The sequence below is a fragment of the Mycteria americana genome, chromosome 13, assembly GCF_035582795.1.
Source record: "Mycteria americana isolate JAX WOST 10 ecotype Jacksonville Zoo and Gardens chromosome 13, USCA_MyAme_1.0, whole genome shotgun sequence".
In the NCBI taxonomy this organism is placed as follows: Eukaryota; Metazoa; Chordata; class Aves; order Ciconiiformes; family Ciconiidae; genus Mycteria; species Mycteria americana.
In genome coordinates, this window is record NC_134377.1 from 9,104,751 (window position 1) to 9,120,206 (window position 15,456).

The following is a 15,456-nucleotide window of genomic DNA, read 5'->3' on the forward strand; positions in this document are numbered from 1 at the left end:
ATATTCCAATTTCTACCTGCTGAGAATTTTATGAGATGTTTACATAATGCCCCGAAATATCCCATTCCTCTTCACGGATCAGATTTTGTTTCTTCTTTCAGAGTAAAAACTAGATGTTATTCACATGTTTTGGTTTCTTTGAAATAGATTTACCTACTTTTTATTGATAAAAAGCAACCTCTTCTGCATTCCAATTTTAGAATTACTGTTTAATGTTACCTCTTAATAGGTTTTATAGCGCAATAAATTACATCAGGATCTTTATAGTTCTTTTGCAAGTAATTTAAAGCATGACCTCTGCAGCCTGCTGATGAGTAGTTTCCATTATAAGATTTTTAACACACCATTACATGCTCCATCTCGTGGAAGTTCTGTCTTTACGTTCGCCTGAGCTGGTACCGGCTACCCTTTTACTTTACATGGGTAGCTGTTGTCACGGCTAATCGTCTGGGTTATCTGCAAGCCCCTTAGAGCTGTAAATGAACATGCTTGGAGCAGGCAGTACCTGTCCTTCTTCAGAATTACTGCGTACTTACTGAAATCACACCCAACTTCTGGAGGTAAGACCACAAAAGTGGAAACTAAAACAGCAATGCGAGCAAGAGAAGGCAGAGCAGCTAACTCCAGGGCTGGCGCTGGCTGGGAACCGCTCCATCCCGCTCCCCTGCTCGACTCCTCTCCCGACAGGGCAGCACATCAAGATATAAAACACTCCAACACCCCTTTTCAACTTAAAAAAAAAATATATATATATATATATATATACAAGAGACTTATTTTTTTTTAATTGAAATGTAACTGTAATTTAAACTTACGGCAAAGTTATATTACCAAAAAACGTAGCACATCACCGTATGCCCAACTAAGAAATAATACAACCACCTACGACATCTCCTGTTTTCCAGAGAATACTACCTTTAAAAAAATGCAAACCCCACTTCAGGTGCTACAGAGTAATGTCATTGCAGTGTGTAGAGGAGAGCACTTAACTGTCAGTTACAAACACCATGTCCTTCCAACTCACTATCATCTCATTTTATCAAAGACCTAAATAAGAAAAAACCCCACCAACTACTCAGAAGCAAACCCATTAGTCTCAGCAGACAAAGCAATGCTAATCAGGCAGACAAAAGCTTTAATTTATGTATCATGAAAACATTTATCAGCTTCTTGGTAGCCCCTCTAGCTCTATCTGGATCCCAAGTGAAATTCCCTATTGGAAGAGCTTGTTTTCCTGGGGTGCCCTGGATTTATTCGGTCACAATGAGAATGCCAGAAAAGGGATTATGACCAGACAACTCCTATACTTCGCTTGACTCATTTAGCTGATCAGGATGGTATTTCGGAGATTACACAAACTGGGTTTTGTTGTCTAAATAAGGACAGAAATCTAATTAAGAGATTCTCTTATGAGATTCTCCAAACTTTCTGATTATTCTCAACAAAAAGAATCATTCTTGAAATATTTTATAAACAAACGTGTTCTTTTGAAAACAAACCAACCAACCCACCCCACGTTTTCTATTCCTTAAAAGCAATTTGCAATTACAGTGCTTTTTTTTCTTTCTCCTTTTTTTAAGGGCTCAGCTTAGTTCCTCTTTTACTGGAAATATTCTTAGTAAGTTGTCTTCCCTTCTTGCAGAGGAGAGGGGAGAGAAGCACCGGAGCAGCCCAGCAATCCCCACGCCTCGTACGACGGATGGCGTCCCCAGCCAGGCACACGAGAGCCACCCACCGAACCAAGAGTCACCCTGTCACAGCAGGGGACACCAGTGCTCTCTGCGAGCAAGTCACAAACTGTCCCCACCGCCGCCAAAACCACCCAGAGTCGCTCATCTCCAGCGACCCACAAACCGCGTCTCCGGAGAGCGCGCCTCTTCTCGCCTTCCCCTGCCTGAGCCGCGAACGTGGCACCAGCCCGGTTCGGAGAACAAACCCTTGCCACTTGGGGCACTGAACCTAACGCGTTATTTTACACACGATCGAAACAGCAGCAGCACCGAGCAAAATAATGCTGAATTGACTGAACTTTTATTTGGACAATGAACCAAAGAAGATTACAGTCATGTAATTAAGAGACTAAAGAGTGGCACAAACAGCCATGAATGCAGTGAAAGAAAAATCCCTGGCATGGTCCCAGCTCCTGGCTGTTTACCAAAAAAACCCACAAACAAAAAAAAAACAAACCACAAAGACAACTGTGGGAGGAGTGTGAAAATATACCAACACAAATTTTCAACAATGCCATGCCAAACATTTTAGCCCTGTCTAATATTTTCCAAACTTTTTAATTTAATTATCGCAGAGAAAGAAAAGGCTCACAAGACCAGAGAACAAGGAACAATAGCAGGCTTATGCTGCCTGCGTTACACAGCCCGCTTCTCACCAAGCCTCTTTTTTAAACTGCATTGCTATGCAAAAAACTAGAGACATCCAAAACAAGAAGTTAGAAACTTTCATAGATGATTAATACAGTCAGAATAAGTTACAGCCATATGAATCAATACTGAGAAAATGCTGTTAGTCAGGTTCCAGTGAGGCTGAGCAGAATTATTACAGCAGCATCTTAAAGTGTACGATAAAAAAAAGAAATTATTAAAAAAATACTGCAGTAAAATAAATTATAGGACGAAACATCTCTTCTCCACGAAGTTACCAGCGTTGTAATTATTGACTAGTAGGACACCCAAGATATCTGGAAGGCTGTTGTAGACAATACCGTCCGGTGGTTCTTCCAGCTCGGCAGCACCCTGAAGAGCAGCAGGGTGGTGGGGAGAGGACGGTGGGCGACGGGGCGGCCCCTCGGCCCCGGCGGGTGGGCACCGTGCGAGGGGACTGATCCTGACCCGCGGGGTCTGTCCCGCTCCTCGCCCCGGGCGCAGCCGTCTTTGTGACGGCAGGAGGCCACGTGGGAATTCTCTCGTAGCCAGAAAAATGGTTAAGTTTTTTTTTTTATTTATTGTAATTTTTACAAGTTGCAAGAGGGGAAAAAAACGACTTGAAAAGGTCAGTAGCATCCAAGAAGAATATTATTCTAACACTTGGGGAGTGTTTAACGCATAAATTAGAGCATCAGCTTTCATGATCTATTCACCCTTGTCTTTCCAAAACAAAAATACACTCCCTGTTAAGAAACGCTGTTTGATAGCAGTTAAGTTGAAATAAAAATAGGCATTTCAAGTTTCCTTTGAAGAACCTGTGGACTGGGACCATTTATGTACATATATTAAGATATACTGTATACATACACGCAGCTTACATAGTCATCAAAAAACGGGGATTTCACACGAACCAACTTCCCTTGACAGAAATGTTTCTAGTATTATTTTTTAAAAGATATGCTCTAACCAAACCATAAGAAGGATGATGTCCCATAAGCTTTCCAAGCAACAGTTTAGAGAGCTAGACACATGCACTGCTCTGCAAATAAGTACCAGGCTATTTCATTCTACAAATTTTCCATGTGGCTGTTAGTCCAGATCCATACCTTACAACTGGAACCTATGTATTTTGAGTACCTCCAAGAATATGTTTCTAATGACTACGTGATGGTGCCTGCACCAGTCACTGAAATACTGTCTGGTGGCTTCAGCACTGGAAAAATACTTTAGAACTGAAACTGGATAGCCAGCTGCAGAATTCATTACTGCTTCTGCGGTGGCAATGAACAAAGCAATTGCTCGTCCCACACGGGAGCTGTGCCAGCGGCCTCCGGCGAAGGGGTCCAGGTGCTGTGGCAGCCCTCTGCCTGCGCTGGGGAAATGAACTTCCTCCCGACTACGGTCTTTTACATGTGATTGACGAGAATCAGATTCTTTCAGAGACTTTAAAGTACATCCTAATGCTTGGCTTGCGTTAGGCAACCCTGAGTGCTGCTCTTAAAGTTATTAGCAACGCAGACGTCAGAGAAAATTTGTGGGTGTCCAGCACGACCTTTTTCTCCAGCAGGTTGTATATGGGGAAGGATAAGCCGAGTGATGGAGTTCTTTTTAATTAATTGGGAATCTCACGATTAATGAGATTTTTTTCACTTGCCTCATGCAAACAGGGGGGGAAGGTGTCAACTCAGGCATTTTCTCCGTCAAAATGCCAGCAATGTCAGAGAGCAAAATGCATCCCCCCTCGCCCTGCCTGGCTGGAGAGCTGCTCTTCTGCGCAGGTTGGACGGCGGCTGGCTGAAGAGCAGCTGCATCCCACGGCTGCGCTCGGCAGCGGCTGGAGGAGGCGAATCGCTGCCACGGTGCCAGGAAGACGGGAGGTCTGCAGGAAAACTTTATTTCCAGGGATGACTGATCAGAGGCTGATGGTTAAGGACAAGGAATGAAGAAGGATCTGGGGACTCTCAGAGACTCTTGCGGAGCCTGGAGGACAGAGATGTTAAGGAGAAATCTCTGGGGAAGCCAAGAAACAAAAACAGATTGCCAAGCGATGAGAGCGGTTTTTAGTGACTTGTAATTACTTCACTAAAGATTTACAATGGAGGAAGAGAGAACCAGAATCTCCGCTACCCAGTCGAGAGTATTGCTCGAAAGGATCTAAAACTCCTAAGTATTAATAAAAATTTGAAAGATTTTGTGGGTAAATTCTTAATTTAAGAAGTCCTATTCTCTGATTTTTATCTTTTTTTGAATGATTGGCCTTAAACCATTAGCTCTTTTACAGCACAACTGCAAATGCAAACATACTACTCCTGCCTCGTCTTGCATTTGCAGCTTCTCTGACCGTGCAATCCACGTCCCCAGGTACCAGCACGCTTGAAATCTTCCCACTGTCCTGAATTCAAACAAATCCAATTAGAGCTTAACGTTCTCCAGACTGGAAGCGATTCTGTTTCGACCTCCTGTTGTATCAATGGATTCTGCGCTTCCACTGCAGCATAAAGGAAATCTCTTCTTTTACTGATGTTCTTAGATTGAGTGAAAAATTATTAGCCAGAAACTGTAGCTCTCAGATAATAGCAAAACTAACTGACAGACGCAGCATTGAATAAGTGACAGTAGTTTTAAGAAGTTCAAGGAGAACTGACGAAAAGCACAATAAGCACAGTTAACTACACACAGAAAAATAAGACCGAGAACAGAAAGCAGGAATTAAAAAAATGATAGCGTTAAGTAACAGATAAAAGGAACCAGCAATTTTTTATGAAATAAAGATGCTGACAGCTTTTGCTTTAAAGATTTCTTCTTCTATACTCTGTAATTTCTGCAACAACCAGATCACTAGTTGTTAAGGGGAAAAAAAAAAATATTTTTAAAAGCTTTTTCTGGTAATACCAAAGTGATGGATGATATCAATAATACATACACGTGAGTGCGAGACAGCACCTAGCTCCAAGCCTCTTCTTTCCCAGTCTCTGGAAAATAACTTTTTCCCATTACCTTTTTCTTGACAATCCTGTACAGCTAAGTTTGCCAAATGCCATTAATTGCACTAACTCCAATTCCCAAGACAAAATGTCTGTCAAGGAGGGATAAAGAAGACCTTTGAGGTTTGCAGCTCAGTCTTAACTGGACACTCGTGACCAGGTACGGATGGGGAGATGGGGAGATGAGGAGAGCAGCGAGCACCGGGGGACTCGGGTGAGAAAGCCTGCACCCACGCGAGTAATCGGGCCATTCCCAGAGCTCATCCCCAACCGGACAAGGGCCGTTTCACAACCTCGAAAGGGACAAGGTGAGGGAATTAAGTTAACCCATCTCTTTTTAAAGAGAACATACTTTTTACTTCGATATTTATTTCAAATTATGTTTTTCTAACATGATTTCAGAAATTTTGCATGAAATCCTGTCTCTTAAGTCAATGGCAACCCCCCACCCCACCCCTGAATTAATAAAGCCTGCCTTTTGTTTCCCAAATTCAGCACTTCTTAGGGCCAGGCTTGGGCAGAGAACAGAAACGCAGCCAGTGACCAGCCTACACACTTCTGCCAAACCTGGCCTGGCCTCTGACACCACGTTTACAAGCTGATATGGGTTATACTATTTTATTGCCCCAAAGCAAGCCTTCTGCGCCACTTCTCACTTCCACGGAAGGCTTCCATGCCATCCACGCCACCTTTCTCCCACCAAACGGCCGGCGGGTACCCATGGCTACACGCCCATCCCCACGAGCCCACAGCTCTTCCCAGGCCATCCCGGGCTGGCGCGTTTATCCATTTAACACACTCCTTCTACTTCCATCTCCTCTACGAAATGTTGAATTCACACCTCTACAGCTGCCCTGGTTTGATGCAAGCCCAGCGCTTCTCAGCAGCCACCCTCGGCTCTGCAGCGAGACCGATGCCCGTGGGCTGTATCCACCCTGGCACAAGCGAGGCTCCACCTGAAGCCTCCCCAAAAGAGCTTCCCAGCACGGGATTGCACAACGCTACTGAGACCACCAGAACCGGGCACTGCTTTGCCAAGACACAGCGTATTTAAAAGCCACCTGTTTGTTAGCAGAGTCTGTTTTTCAAAAAGAAATAAAACCTGCAATGTAGAACCCTTCTCTTACAGTTTTAATACAGAAACGCTGCCCTTTCCACTTGTAGGGATTAAAGCTGCCTTCTTATTTTACAGTTACTTGTACTTTTCCTGCCCTGCTACTAGTGTTATTAAAGCAGGATGCATTGCCCCATTGCCGGGTTTGGCCGGTGTCGAGCCGCGGTCGGCCGGGACGGCTCTGCCAGTGCTCACCATCGGGATGGCAGCTCGAGCTGCGCTGCCGGCCAGCCGGAGGAGCGAGGGCTGGCCTCCTGCCTTCGCCCACCGTCTAAAGGTCACCTCTGCATTCGTAACGCCGCGTCTTGATCTTCACGAGAATGTCAATTAACCGAGAGCACGGAATAATAAATAAATAATAAAAAAAAATTAATGAGGAACTCCATAATAAAACAAACCTTGGAGAAGACTGCTTATCTAATTCTAACTGGGGTTTTATTAGTATCTGATTCAAATACCCTTTTAACATGAGTAAATAAAAATCTTATTAAAACAAACAGAAATGACTAGGTAAGACAGCAGAGCTAAAAATAGACACATTTAGCCCTGATACAAGTATTCACAATGTCACTGATTGAAAGGAAGCTGCCTCTATTTACAGCAGACCTGAATGTGGTCCAAAATGCTGATGTAGACTCTTTCTAGTAGGCAAAATAGCCAATTAGAAAACAAAAATATCAAGCTGTTTCCAAATCCTAACTAAACGTGCTGTGTATAAATACGGAATAATGACAAACAAATAAGTAGCGACATCTGCACAGAATCAGTACAGGCTCGCTCCCCGTCGACTGCGGCTCACGGCTCCGACTCCCAGGCAGGCGAAGCTTCAGCGCAAGCTTCCCCAGGTCAGGCTGCCGGGGAGCGCGTGCCGGTGCTCTGCTCTGCAAACCCTGCAACACAAGGATTCTTCCTCCTTTAGGGCACTTCAAAGTCTCTGTCCTAAGGCTCTCCAAGACCTCTCCTGATCCTTCTTATTTGGCTGAATTCAGACAACAGCCTAAAGAAGCCAGAGGAGCGTAACCAGAGGGACATCGGCACGTGGTGCTATCACAGACGCCTCGTCCCCAGAAAAGCCTCTTGCGCAGAACTGCCAAGGACAGCATGCAGTTACAGCAAAACTCAGCTAACACACCGTAGTGAAATTATTGTGTGTTTCTGTTTAAACCCAGTTGTTGGTTGTTCTAACCATCTGAGATGGCCCTCACCTGGAGGCAAGGCTTGTTACCCCTCAATGAAACGGTGCAGAGCTGCTGTGACACCCGTGAGCTCCTCTCCAGCGCGGTCTGTAGCCTCTGTACAACAGGGAGCCAGGACCATCAACAGGGGATCACGCTTGGCTTTTCTGCTGGAAAATTACCATTCCTCCCAATATGCCATCTCACGGTTTATCCCATTTTATTTTAGTTGTCTCGAGTAATGTAACGAGCCCCCCATGCATACCAATAACAAATCTGGGTCAGACACAAAAAGTTAGGGGTATTAAACCATATAAAAGCCGTAATTCAAACCAGCCTGCAGTTGTTACAGGATACCCAGTCAAGTTCAAAATCTTGCTCTGTATGGCATACGCACTCAGTTGCCATAGCACAGGGTAATTAAGACCACCTAAAAGCTCCAGAACTGAGAGAACCACCGATTTCCTTGGTTTTGGGAACAAAGAGACTTGCTACTACCAGGGAAAACTCATCTGCGTAGGAATCACAGCTTTGGCTAGGTACAAAGCCACAAAAATCCTCACAGCCCAGAAGGCACCACAGATTTCGCTACTTTTCTTTCCAATTATGAGCTATTTGTCCTTAACCTATTTTTCCTAACAGAGCCTAATGTACATTCACTTTTCATTAAAAATAACGCATCATAACAAATTAAAACATATCTTTGTGCATAAAAAGCAGGGTAAAAGAACAAATTATATTTTACAAGACAGGACTTGCATACAACGGTGAGGAGCGCAGAATAATTTCCCTAGAACGGAATCAAACTGAGCTCAAATTAGTCTGTAAGTTGTCAGGTAGCTTGTTTAACGACTTCTACAAATCATTATATGAAAATAAACTTTGGCTAAAAGGTTTCGAGTGTCTTCAAAGAAAATCCTTATTTCCAGGCATATTTTCCAATAGCTTTCACTCAGTGAAATCACTAACACTTGTTAAAACTTGGTCAGCCGTCTTCCCAAACGCGAGACCTGCGCATGCCTGGAACTCCTGCGGCAACAGGAGCAGAAGCGCAGCACTGCTGCTCCAGCACTCCCATTTCAGACGCGCTGGAGGAGTATTGGGTCAAACCTCAATACAGGCTTCCAAGGTAGAGGATCTTAAGCAGCTAATATACTGACTTACTGGGAGCATTCAATTATTATTCTGCTTCAAGCCCAGAAGAGCAGTTGGGAGCAAAATACTCGAGGTGGACGACAGTCTGCACGTCACACGGAAGGCGCACGGTATAAGCACCCCTCCACGTCCTCTGACAGCAGCCAGAAGTTCAGCGCTTTCAAAGGGTAGGACCAGCAGCTGTCACGATGTCAAGTGGAGGCACACCAATTCAAATGGCAAAAGGGTTTCTAAAGAAAAGAGGAATGGGCTCTATTTTTAACACGCAGCTGTAAATCATTAAAAAAAAAAATGTGAAGTCTGTGCTTCACCCACTGCAATTGCCACTGGATCTTTGCCTCAAAAAAACCCCCACCACTTATCACCTTAAGACCCTCAAGAATGTACCTCTGAATATTGAACATGCAATAAATCATTTTTTTAAAGCCATAAAAAGAAAAGAACGGGGAAAACTTATACCTGAACCATATTTAGTACGTATCTTTCACACTCTAGTCTCCCTTAACATGCAGAATTCCAGTCGACTAAAGGAGATCTATACATACATTGAAAGTGGAGTATCAAAGGCATTCAGCGTATCAAAGGTGAAAGAAAAAAAAAGGGTTGCACATAAGAAAAAGTACCTCTGAAAGAGAGAGGACTAATATCACTGAACAAAGACATGTAAAAATATTCTGATTTTTAAAAGGACAACTAAACACAGAATTGAAGCATTTCATTTCAATCAGTCAGTTATTGCAAAGAATGTGATTAAATTCCTTCACTAAAGCTGATCAGAAATACATAGCACTTGACGTTTTGTTCTTTTTTCATTTGTAAATAGAAGAAACTCCCACCGCTTTTGCAAGTGGTATTAGCAGCTACTAGCAAGCTATTAGCAAGCCAACGAGTATTAGCAGCTTAAAAACGTCATGATGGTTGGTTGTTATTTGGTGTTTCCCCACGTCACAAGAATATTCAGTCCCTATGAAGGACGTGACAGTTGTTATTTTCTTGATCGGTATTTTTCCATTATACAACTTTTTAAAATTACTCACATAATGCAAGCCAATATCCCTTTATTACTGAAAAGCACACTATTTCTTTTGACATGCTCTAAGCTATGAACTGTTCACTGTTATGAAATTATTTAACACACAAAGTACACTGGGAGGTGTATTTCTACTTCTTAGAAAGGGCCTAGATCTGTGTGTGTTTTTTCTTGGGGGAGAGGGGGGTGATAGGATCATTTAATGGAATAATTAGAATTATTTCACATTATTTCATGGAATAATTTCACAACAGAAGGGTATTCTCAAGTCTCTGATGCCAGTATTCACCTTAGCAAGTCCTGTTCGGTATCTTAACCACTGTAACGAATCAAACTGTTCTGCAATAGCATCTAGGAAGACTGTTGTAGTGTGGTTAAAATCAAAACACAAAACCAGTAGTATTCAGTTAGTAAATACACACAGCACTTAGGTAAAGAGGAGCAAAACCACTAAAACAACAGTGACAGAGCACAGATGATTCTCCTACATGAATTTTAAAGCCTTCCTCTGGTTAACTCTGTGCACTCTGAGAGAGAAAGCTGCTGAGAGCTGGAGGTTCAGAAACAGATGGCTCTACTTCTCGTCAGACTCTTTCCCCTTGTAATCAAAGAAATTATTGACAGAAGTATCTAGAAACATTAAGAAACTGTTTTGCATATTTCTGAACCTACCTATCCAACCACCGCACACATTTGGGAGCAGATTATAGCGGCACTGGCTGAACATAATGCTGTCAGTGGAAAGAGGCCAGGAAAGAGAGAAGCAACTACCCTATAAGGCTACTGTTCTGTTCCCCTACAGAGTTTGAAGATTCGGAGGTCTGATGGTGTACATTAGTCACCTCCTGACAGCACGCCGCATAACGTTCTGCACCAAGAACCTCGCAAATCTGGACCAATTCCCCGGGGGGGTTTGCAAGTCGTATTATGCATCGTTCTTTTATAGGACAGATATTGGTATAGAACAATAAAAACATCTGAAAGGCTTATAGTAAATATCCATGTCTGCTCTCCGCTCTACAAATGCACTCATGAGATAATTGATAGCCAGAGCTCTCCACCTTCTCTGCTCTGCAACTTTCTAACTGCTCTACCTCTTAAAAGCACTGCTGAAAGTTAAAGACTTAACAGCTTCAGTAATTTAGATTCTACTTACTCTTCTCCTGGTTTCTGAGCTTTTCTCCTGATACTAATGAGTTATCCCACTGAGATGAATCAGTAGCACTGGCAGGACCAGAGGATCTGCTTTATTAGTAGTACAGAGCTATCAAGTTGTTATTATGCCACGTTACAGACATGGAAAACTAATATTTACCTATTTCACAGTGGTTTCAGAGGCTTAATTGGTCTGTGAATTGTTTCAAGACACATTGATAAAAACTCCATGGGAGTGCAACTGCTTCGGATTGACTGAGAAATTGCTGGGGGGGGGAGGAGGGGGGGAATCAAGATTGTACACCATCACTGTTTATACACAAGTATAAACATCAGAAAGGGGCTAAGAAAGCTCAAGTGAGTACAAGCAGAGAGAAAACACTATCTTTGGTATGGAAGTCACTTTGCACTATATTAAGGATGAGTTTATAACATTTTAGCTCAAAGCTTTCCAAACCGGTCTTTGCAACCCCTCCTTGGTAGCGGACCTGGCAAGGCACAAAGGCGTAACAAGCAGCTCACCGCGCAGCAGGACCTCGCTCTGGAGCCCAGCCATCCTCTGCAGCCCAGCGCCGGCACAAAGACCTTTTGGAGGCCACTGCAGCCCAGCGCTGTGCTAGAAATGCCCGTCCCTGGCCAGTAGCCACGCAGAGAGCCGGAGGCCGGCTGCCCTCTCCTCCTCAGCTCCCCTCGCCGCACCTGCACGCAGCCAGATGCCATCCCGCACGCCAGCAAAGCCGCTGCAAACGGAGCTGGAAGGAAAGGCTGGAGACCGGCCGCCGCAGGAGACGGCTGCCGAAGCCTCAGGTGTGCAGCTGCGGGGTGACTGAACAAATCACTGAGGGCCCATCTAACCTGAAAGGAATGAGTTTACGTACACGCTTCCCGGGGAAAAACAGCCCAGCCTATGAGATGTACACAAAGTCACTGCAGGCTGTGTACGACCAGCTGGGCGTTTACTGTCTGGTATGTATGTTTGCCAAAAACTTAAACGTGGAAACATCCAAGTGAAATTTCATTCAAATAATTTATAATTTGTTATCTCTATCTATCTTATATTCATTATCTGCCTTGCTCATTTTCTCTCCTACAGTACTACTTCTGGAGTTCAAAATTTCCAGTCTGCCTGGAATTCCTGATAATCTAACCCAAAAGCTGTATAATTACACTGCTCTGCTGAGATAAAGACTATTTTTCCCCATGACCTAAATCCTCCAACAACTATACTGTATATAAATGCTAATATATATCAGCATGTGTACCTTATCCATGACGTGAAGTTCCAGACGACAGGATATATATTTTCCTATTTTAAAGCTCAGACTTAATCTGCAAGTCCACTGGGAAATCACACAACTGAGTATCTTCAAACCCTCCACAAAGAAAGGCATGGGAGCATATCAGGCTGCATCTCAACAAAGAAATGCTCAATTAGTTGTGATCAGAAGAAAAACCAAAATGAATATATACATTTTTTTATAGTGACTTTGGATACCATTTGTCCCTGACACACAAGACGGACACCTCCTTTAAACTGCTTGCTGGTAAAACGCACATAAAATCTACAGCAGGAAGCTTCGTCAACATCCCTCTAAATGATCTTCAATGTCATTCATGCAAGTATCGTGTTTATTTTACCACAAGATACAAGTATGTTGAAAGAAATGTAGCTTCCAGTAACAGTTAAATTATGACATAAAAACTAGATCTTAAACCTAACACTAATTCAGTGAAAAAACCCTGCATACAGCAAAACGGGGTGAGTTTTATAAGAAGGCTCGGTGTGCATATTTTCTCTCTTTCACTGTCCACACCCCAGTTTGACACAAGTGGAGAATCGCTGTAAAGGAACAGCTCCCCTGTGAAACGTCTTACATTAATAGTTTCTGTTTCGGTTTACAATCACACAGTTTCCGACATCTACTTGTGGTTTGGTTTTTGCGTTGTTTTTAACTGAGCATACAAACCGTGCAAGGAAAGCATGGGTTCAACAGATTCATAAAGGCCTCCTGCAGACTATCCACCATCCATGTTTTAGTCTAAACTTGAATTGAAAATAAGAAGTAACACGAGAAAGAAGAAGATCAGTCTTCAAACAGTATTTTAAATATAATTTTTGGTTCGTATCGTTACTTCCTAATTTTGATGGTGTCTACTTCTGTATGGTGGCCGCCTTCCCCGGGTCAGAAAAGGAACCCCAGAATAAAACCACTTGAACAAACAACCTGCCTTCTTGCTTTTACAGAAAACCCGCCAAGCCAGTACCATTCTCCCTATTATATGGCTGCAAGTTATTTAACATCAATATACCAGAACAGAGTACAATCATCACAGTGCTACAAGCCTCATGAACACTGTTAGCAAAGAAGTCCAAGTGACACTTTCAATCCTTCAAGTCTTAGATCAGTAGCTAATGTATGCCCCTAGGTGACTTTGGCTCTCCGTTTTTAAAGACGCTTTTTTAAATACTCTCCGTTTTTTAAAATACTCTCCGTTTTTAAAGATGCTTTAACACAGGGGTTTTGCGCAGCCCCTCCTACTCGCCGCCATCCTCCCCCCGGAAGGATGGAGGGCCTCGATCCATCCCTGCGAGACTCGCACGCTTCGGCTCCCCAGCACGCCCGGGCCGGCCCCCCGCTGCCGGCCGCCGCCGGCCCCGGTGCCACCGAAGGGTCGGCCGGACCAGGGGCGGAGGACACGCCGCTGGCTCGACTCCCCCTCCGCTCACGCGTCCTTCCCCGACGGCGCAAGCAAGCGTGCAGCTGCAGTCATCACGAGCGGCTAGAAATGACTAGAAGCAAGATCTGCTAATAATTTTGTCTTCCACTGCTCATTTAATAGCCAAAAACTCAGGTGCTTTTCTTTACTCCCAACCAAGTTTTATTGCTTTCGTTGTTATTTCCTCAGAGGACTATTTAATTAGTTCAGAATGCCAACCGCGCACAGATCTTATGCTTAAATTAAACAATAGCTTAAATAATGCTCTAGGGAGGTACTTTTCCCAGCCTGTTATTTTTAGGTATCTCGGGGAGTGCAATGCGCTGTGCTACCGCACTGGCAACAGAAAGAGGAAGAGCAAGAATGTTTTTCTCAACAGACTAACTCAAGATCCATCTAATGATTAGCATAAAAACTCTGAAATAATGAAATATGATGGGTCCATAACTAGAGAAACAAGCAAGAGAAAGCATGATTCATTGCCCTAAAAAAAAAAAAACCTCTTTAGCTGTTCTCACCCTGGTTTGTTGGGTTGTTTTTTTTTTTTCTCAACAGAAAGTTGTCACTGACAAAGCTGGAGGAAACGGCAGCGAGAACGGCCAGGAGCGCGTTTCCCTCTAACTGCAGAGAGGGCAGGCAGAAAAGTCCCTCCCCACAGTTGTAGGTTGCTGTGCAGAAGGAACTACAAAATAGACCAAACGCTCATTCGCTCTGGAAACTCAGCTAAAAAGCTACCAGAATATACACTAGCTATACTTAGCTGGAGCCGTATAAAGGGAGCAGATAAGATGCGAGAGCCCCTCACAAGACATGCGTGTGTAGGAAGAAGCACTGATACAGATGGCAAAATGCTCACCCTGGCTGGGAAGACCTCCAACTTGGAGCCTGCTGATTTAAGAAGATATAAAAGACAGTTAAATGAATCACCCAAGAAAGATCATTCCTCACTATACAAAAATGGATGGTAAATAGGAAAAAAAAAAAAAGTTTGTAACTTGTTACGTCAACTACAAGTTTTTTTAATTGGTTCTTTTTACAAGTGTTATATTTCAAGAAAATGAAACAGAAATTAGATCCAGCTTCAGGGGGAAAAAAAATGCAAGTTACTTACTAGGCAAGGTGAAAAGCTTATATTACAGTATGACCAGCTGCTGAAACAGCTAAACTATGTTCTGTTCTCATCTTTCCCCAAGACCCAAACCCAACGGCTCTGCGTAACAGATGAGAAAGTGAGAAGGGTGTAGACAAACTGCCATGTCCCACCAGCTTCCAAGCAGTCACCAGAGAACCCAAGGGCGAACCTAAGCCAGGACCTAAAGTTGCACAACGCTTTACCGTCACATCCCAGGATTTCTAAGCCAACTTTATTCACTGCTTACCAAGTAGATGCAATTTGTCAGAAAGTCCAGTGTCAGACACAAGAGTCACTGAACTATAACTGGCAACAAGTTCGCTCCAAAGCATTTAACTTTAATAACCGCAATAATCCTGTTCTAAAGTAATATTATGACCTAACTCAAGCCCTTTAACACTTGGCAGACATACTTGCGGCAGCAGACCCCGATCCGCCCAGCAGCTATGCACATTACAGCTCATATCAAAACTGCCCTCTGAAAGCAGCATTTTTACAAGCACGCCCGCCCTGCAGTGCAAGGGAGCACAAGAAGAACTCCACATGCAATTTTAACGCAGTCGCGGAGCAGAGTGGATTCCACGTGGGAATTACAGATATTGGGATACCAGA

At 43.5% G+C, this 15,456-nt stretch overlaps 1 protein-coding gene across 2 annotated transcripts in view; it reads right to left on the minus strand.

The window, feature by feature from the left end:
* GRK3 (G protein-coupled receptor kinase 3) overlaps positions 1-15,456 on the minus strand; it is a 79,309-nt gene that overhangs the window by 41,555 nt on the left and 22,298 nt on the right. The gene's annotated exons all lie outside the window — the stretch shown is intronic.